A 7615-nucleotide genomic window follows, 5' to 3' on the forward strand; every position below is an offset into this window, starting at 1 on the left:
CTAACCCTCTGTTTTGGCATGAAAAACAACAAAAAAATTTCTTAAAACACACTTTATGTATGTAAATGCCTGGATTAATATATTCTGTAGGGCCAGGAACAAAACATTGCCTAGTCTGCACTGGGATGGTTTTCTACAAGATTTCCTGTTCAGAATTTACTGGAGTTGAATATATATCTGCAAGCTTTTCATACAGTATCATCTTAACTCTCAGAACAGTCTAACACATGTACTATTAGGACATTAATAATTGCCAGTAAATCTTATGGGTTTGGGGGCTAATGCTGGGTCACTAATAAGCAATGTTAAATATTTAACTCCTGGGTAGATGGGATTGTAGTTAAATACTGTTTTTCCCCAAATAATCACTAGAAACCCCAGTAAAAACAAGCTAAACTGCCATTCATTGCTTTCTGTTTCCAGGGGCTTATTTTGTGTTATTTTGCTTTGTTTGTTTTTTCCCTCTGTTACTGTACTAACCACATACATAAACAACTTTGGCATAGAATGTGTGTGCAAAAATTAAACAGCATATCCTGAACAATTTTCTCTGATCTTCTCCTGTACTGCCAAAAAAAAAACCACCAAAGAAGTCTCAGTTAGTGTTTGAGAAATAGCTTCAACGAAGGTAGAAAGCTATTCTGCAGAATTCTCACAGAGCTTCAAAAATGACACAAATGACCATTTGGAACCGGTACCCAAGATATCCTGCAGCAGAATTCCAAAATGGTGCTCTGTATCTTCAAAGCATCCTCAATCACCTCAGCAAGACAGACCTCACAACCTTTGCAGAACAGCCAGTGTGGACAAAGGGCCTTTGCAGACCTTCTGATGACACTACACACCACCTCTGTCCTCAACGCTCTGATTGCCTTCAGGACTTCAGTGGTGCTCTTTAACGTTATTAATTGTGCAGCTTCTCGTTATCCTCTAACTCTTAGCATATGCAATTAGATCAGTGATCCAGTATCACTTATGTTGTATAGCCTGTGCCATTTTGTGTCACAGGGATAACGGAGGAACGGTAGACAAGTAGAAACAAAAAAAAAAAGTTGTGGAAGGTAAGATAAAAAGCAAACAGAAGTAAGTATCCCTGTCTTAACAATCCCATTATGAAATGTAACCATGTAAAAATGAGGGGAAAGCAAAGCCTTACTTCAATGGCGTTCTTCACACAGGAAAGATTATCTCCTTTTTATCTGACACTCAAAACCAGAAGGCCTTTATCTAGATTTAAAAGGGAGACATATGAGTTACAAAACATAGCTGTGCCTCACTACTGGGAACCCTCTCACTTAAAAAACCAAAGAATTTTGAGTGACTTTGCTGTGGTCAATGCCCTGGGAAAATTAGGTGTCTAGAAGGGGATTAACTGAAATGAGTTTGCAGGGCAGATTGTAAATTAAGGCAGCCAAGGGAAAATGCAATTTGCAACTGTTCTTCTGTGGGAGTTGGGAGACCAGAGCAGCCCAGTGCCCTTTTCCAATATAAAAATGTTTTCTGTAATGAATGAAAAGGACATTCAGAGGTAATTTTTGAGCAGGGCACTATACTCAAAGGGAATCCCCTTGTACCAGAGGCCATCCAGTTGCCACAACATGCTAGTTGCACTCATATTTCCATGTGCGCTTTCTTCTGAGACCTCCTATGAACGAAATCCAATGAGGACAGGTGGCCCCAAATCACTCCTCTGCCAGTTTTGTGGCAGGAATTTCAATCTAAGCCTCCTATGAGCTAAATGTAACAGCTGATCCACTGGATGTACTGCAATGGTTCAGGCTGTTCCACTTATGTTTGGTTGTTTCTTTTTCCTTAAGTTTTGTTGACAATGAAAACTTCCCTTAAAAAAAGACGCGCGTGGCTGGTGCTGCCTTTGCCTTGGCTTGGAATAGCCTGTTTGCCTTCCATGCATATGAAAGCTTGTTAAACTGTTCCCTTAAACAAAGATCAGTCATTTTAGGTCTCAAAATTCATTAGGGTATCTTGATACCTTACAGCCTTTTTGTAAGCCCAGTAGCCAAAATTAATCTCATCAGTTTGTATAAAGAGATACTTTCATTGATAAATCCTGAAGCATTATACCAAGGAAATGATTTTTATCCATGTTTTACTTATGTAGAATTCAAAGCACAGAATGCTAAAAGCACAGAATGGCAGTAATGGAAATAAAATTAACATCTGCTGACTCTCAATTCTAAGCCCTAACAGCAGGGCAATCAGAAAAAAACCAAGAAAGTGGCCTCAAAATATTATTTTAGTATAATAGTTTTTAAAACATTTAAAAGACTTGAATACGTATAGTGGAGCTTGAATCTGAGAAGAATTCTTCTGAAGTGCCTTAAAACTGGTATGTTAAAAGTGGATCCTACATTTCCGGCTTGACTGGGGCATTCATTGAATACGGTGATTGTTTCCATGTTTCATCAGAAAGTTTGGAACAACTTTTTATTCAAAATTCTGGCTGAAAATCGGAATGTTTCTCTGAGGGAGAAAGTTCTCTTCTTCAGCTTGTGCTTTATCAAAGAGAATCTGGTCACTCCTCTTGAAAGATGTCTCCATATTCAATACTAATTTTGGAGAGAAGTAATTTTTAAATGGGAACATTGCTTTATACTCTCACCCTCACAAACTGAGAACTCCCCTTATATCTCATTTTGAGAGAGCAGATAGCTTACTATAAGAACACACAAGAAAAAAATGGAAGTTGAACTGAATCCAAGTCCATACTGTGAGAATCTATTTTCATATTTATATGACAAAGACACAATTTATACAAACAAGCAATTTTAATTGAAAAACGCTGACAAAATCCTAACTATTTGGACTGTGCAATCTGTTTTTGATTTTCGACATAAAAGAGTCTTAATTTCATAGAAAAGACACTATGGGGCTATGTATTATTCAAAGTTCTCAATTGTCAATATAAATATTATGATCTTGTACAACAGTGAGAGGTTTGTTTTCATTTTGGCAATATTCAAAATGCAATCAAGCATAGATTATGAATGCCTTTAGACACTGTGCAATGGTGCATAAAACCAATCAATTATCCTTTTTGGCCAGGCTTATCTGGCACTGAGAGTGGAAACCTGTTCTATTGTGAATTGTATTCACCTCAAAAATATATACAAACTATTTTATTGTTTCTGTTTTCTTAATTAGTATACATGACATTCCTAGTCATACTGGGCATGGGAATCTTTACTGTCCGGTTTTCACATGTGTCCTACTTCTATGAATTTATCTAGGAATTAAATAAACCTAGTTTATTGCTCTTTAGAACCTTGTTGTAGGTATGTTTTTGTTTCAGTCTCATGTGGTTCCATGTGTGCTGCATGGAACTCAGAATTTTGTGGCATACCATGAATTTTTTCAGCATTTTGGACACCACAGGAAAGTAAAGAATAAATGTGTTTGCAGTACCTTTACCTGAATAATTACTCAAACAGTACCGCCAGTATAGGTCAGTTTGGATTTTTGCCACCCCAGAACTAGACAGTTGTGCAACCCTACAATCTGCCTATATGAAACTTAGCAGCATCAAGGAATTTCCTTGAGTGCTACACAGTGGCCTCCCACAGAGGAACAAAGGAACCAGACAAAAATATTATATTCTCTGAGCTTCCTGCACATCCCTCTGCTTTATTCAAAATGTCAACCCCCCCTCTCTTCTTGGCTAAACAAGCCATTCGTTTAAGACTTGATTTCAATCAGTAATCCATGGCACCATTACATTAAAAATGGCATATCCCATTTTATCACAACTGTAAGGCACGGAAGTTTTCTCCACATTCCTTAGTATATGTTGCTTTTAGAGGATGTGCTCTTCAATCATACTATTACCGTCTTGACAGTTTAGTCATTGTTATTCATGAGGACTTCTTGATGCTTATCTACATGTTGTTCAAACTTGTCAAGAAGATCACATAGCTATGACCTTGAAATGAGAATGAATGAGGCCTTTGTACTCTATAAATCAGTAACAGTCAGCGCAATTCTTGTATTTTTCTGCTGGGAGAAAAGAAGGTAGTTACCTGTGGCCATAAGCTTCTGTACTTGTACATAATACTTGATACTAATGCAAAATTAAACCTCTAACATAGGAGGGGGAAAAAACACCTCTCAAATGAAAGCGAAAAGGAAAATTTTCAAAAGCAGTGTTCAGCCTAAGCTGCTAAAGCAGGAGAAATAGTGAGTGTCAGACAAGGCAATATGATTCAGAGTCTTTGAGGAAAACTTTAAAGACATTCCAGAAGAGCCTTACATAATTAAAAGAGCAGTAGATTGATAAATGCATTAAAGGAATAACCAGATAGCACATAGAGGGAAGTGTAAGTATTACTGAAACACAGCTAAATACATTATCCTGCTATAGGAAAAAAAAAGGTACTCCTCAAAATTTTAAATGTGAATTTAATGAATACCATTACATATAAAATAGCAGATTGACATTAGTAAGGAGGAAAATCAAACTATATTCTCCAGAATTATTTTGTAGAACCCATAGGAATAAGCAATACGGAAAACTAACTTGTATTACTATCAGAAAAAGCAACTATCAGATTGTTGATATGGAAACCTTCAGTTTTCTTTTCACCAGTTTGGCAACTGGATCCTAGAATTTGCTGAGAAGCTCTAAAAAAAATCACAAATATCTTGGCATTCTGTATAACACATGTAGCTCTAAGGTTAACTAAAATAAGTAAGAGATTGAGTAGCTACCCTATGAGGAGAGTCTAAAAAGATTAGGAGTCTTCAGCAGTGAAAGGAGAAGGCTGGTAATAAAACTGATGAAAAGCTACAAGTCATAAAAATAGTGGATAAGGTGAATGCAGTTTTTCTGTTCACTCTATCCTGTAATACGAGGATGTAATAAAAATTACAGGGCATCAGCTTAAAACAGACAAAACAAAGTATTTCTTTAAACACGGGGTAGTGGACTTCTGCTGCTCACTATCACATGAGACTGTAGAAGGAAACTGTGTCAACAGGTTTGAAAAGGGATTAGACAACTAGATGGACAATATCATCATAGGGAAGGGATACACCTCTGTCATCCCTAACCCAACAATGTTATATCATGGGAAGAGAAGGAGGAATGGACCTCTGAAAACAGCTGGGCTTGTTATTCTCTACGAATAGCCTCTGCTATTGTCACTGCTGAAGGCAGAAAACTGGGCTGGTCATTGACCTGAGCCAGCAAAGCCTTTCTTACATTCTTAGAATGAAAGTAAGAGCTCTATTTAAAACAGTTAAGTTTGTTGTTAAAATAACTTAAGAAAATCAGTGCTACTTTATCCTGGCCTCAGAAAAGTAAAAATTAAGTGTGCCTAATAAAACCAATTTCAGTAAGTGATGCCTTCTCTTTACAGGAATACTGCTGCTTTCTGAATTGTAAGAATTTGTGGTTCCTTCATTTTAAATATACAGCTTGTATATTTTAAGATTTTATATCTTGTAAGGTGAAAGTACTACACGGTTGTATGTGCTTACAAATTACAGCCAGGCTTAACCTAGAAATCAGCACACAGCAATGTATTATAGCCCTTTAGAAATACAGTCGTGGTGATAATATTTCCCAACACATTGGTTTATTTTTACATTTATGATGTAGAAAAGTCCCAGCTATAAAACTCATTTTGTTGGCATAAAATGGGGATGATTATGTGAGGTTTTGTGGAGGATGCGCTCACAAAAGATCAGTAAATTTTCAGCCCATTAGCTATAATTATACACAGATGCAACTCTTTCTCTGTCTCCATGGGGTTTTTTTTTAAGTTTTATAAAAGACACTCTATCTCTTTATTCGCTTGCTTCACGAGAAATAGAAAAGTAGCAGACAAAATGCATTTTTAAAGACAATGTATAATGTCTGTCAGTAATGTCATTGTCCAAATGCTAAGGAATTCAGTAGGATACCCTGTTTCTAGGGAAGTCTCTCAAAACCTCTCTCTCCTATTACTCCTAGAAAAAAACCCACTATGATTTGAAAGTTAACTGTTCTGGATTCTGTTTGACTAAGGAGAAGAGGTTAGATCCGGGCTTTTTACTTTGCTTCTACATTACACATCTTAGAACCACGTTGTAAATCTTCAGACACACAGGAGTCTGACCCATCTCTGTTTCCATTTTGAAGGTCACTTTGCTCGATGGACTGAAGTTTCCAGGCAGCTTCACAAAGCCCTTCTAGGTTGTCTCTGCTCTGCAGGTCGGATCAGGTAAGCCGCATGAATGATGTCTGCATCAGTAAGTAGCACAGGCTAATAGGAAAGGATTTGTGGCATGAAAGATTTAGTCCTGAAAGCTTAACATCCACACCTCACTTTCAAAAAGGTTTACTTAGGGTTATTTCTAGCCTAGTCTTGTGGCTGGAGAGCATTAGGAGTACTTTTGGAGGATATTTTCTAGTTTAATCTCAACCAAAAGGAACCTAGTTCCTATGGTTTAATATTGCTTTGTGATGTGAAGAAAGGTGTGATAGACTCTCCATAAGCAAAGGCCAAAATACTAATGGTGAAATGCAGCCATCAGCATTATTGATATACAAAATTACATTTCAGTACGTCAAGTGCAAAGGTCTTTCGACATCTGGGTTACATAGAGGCCATGCTCGCAAAGGATTTGTATCGGAATAGTACTTCTAACCTTCCTCTAGCATGAGACTAGATGAGGCCAGGGAAACTGTAAGACACCTGAGCAACTATAAACTTCATAGAACAAAATAAAAAAAGAACTTGATTGCAAGTATAAGGATTTGCTTTAACTACAGTTATCCACCAGATGGTGTCCCACAGCATATCCTTTAGGAGCTGCCTGAAAGAACGAGGAATGGTTCTAAATCTATTTCACCCATACCCTGGATTTTGAGACTCACAACTATTTTTCAATTACTGAATACTCAAAAACAAATTTTAAATTTTATCAAAACGTCATAACTGGAGAAAATAATGGTTAATTGTGCTCTTTATTGCTGAACTACTTTTTGCCCATTTTTGTCTTTCAATCAGCCATGAAGGCAGGAAGCTCTTAAGTGTCCGTATCTTATTAAAAGTGTAGAAAAACTGCATTGTTTAGAGAATACCAACACTAAACTAATAAATTCAAGCTGGTTTGGGAAAAGGTCAGGCTTATATAAATAGAAAATATTCAACAGTCTACTCAATGACAAAATTTTGAAAAAGGGAAGCCACTAAAAAGTGGAAAAATAGATCCTTTTGATTAATGGCTCAGTAGTAGAAGAATGTTGCCCATACGCATCTGTGTCCCAGACAAAGTGAAGGAGATGGTTTATCTCCTGCCAGGACAAAAGACAGCACAAAAGGAAGATCTAACAATGGGGAATCTTCACTTATGGTACCCCACAGAGTCTGTAGTAACAATAGGGAGAGAAACGATGCCAGACTAAAAAAAATCTCACAGAAAGCCAGAAGATGAGAATTTCAGTTTTTTATTGAATAGGGCTACAGGTGTGTATTTGAATGGAATTTGGTTCTGTGTTTACAAAAGTGTACAATATCACTATAAATTCTCTACTACCAGAATAATAAGACAAGAAGAACCAAATGTAAATAAAATAAAAATAGGCTCTATGGTTCCTGTAGTTTGTCATTCATTA

The sequence above is a fragment of the Cuculus canorus genome, chromosome 2 (assembly GCF_017976375.1).
Source record: "Cuculus canorus isolate bCucCan1 chromosome 2, bCucCan1.pri, whole genome shotgun sequence".
In the NCBI taxonomy this organism is placed as follows: Eukaryota; Metazoa; Chordata; class Aves; order Cuculiformes; family Cuculidae; genus Cuculus; species Cuculus canorus.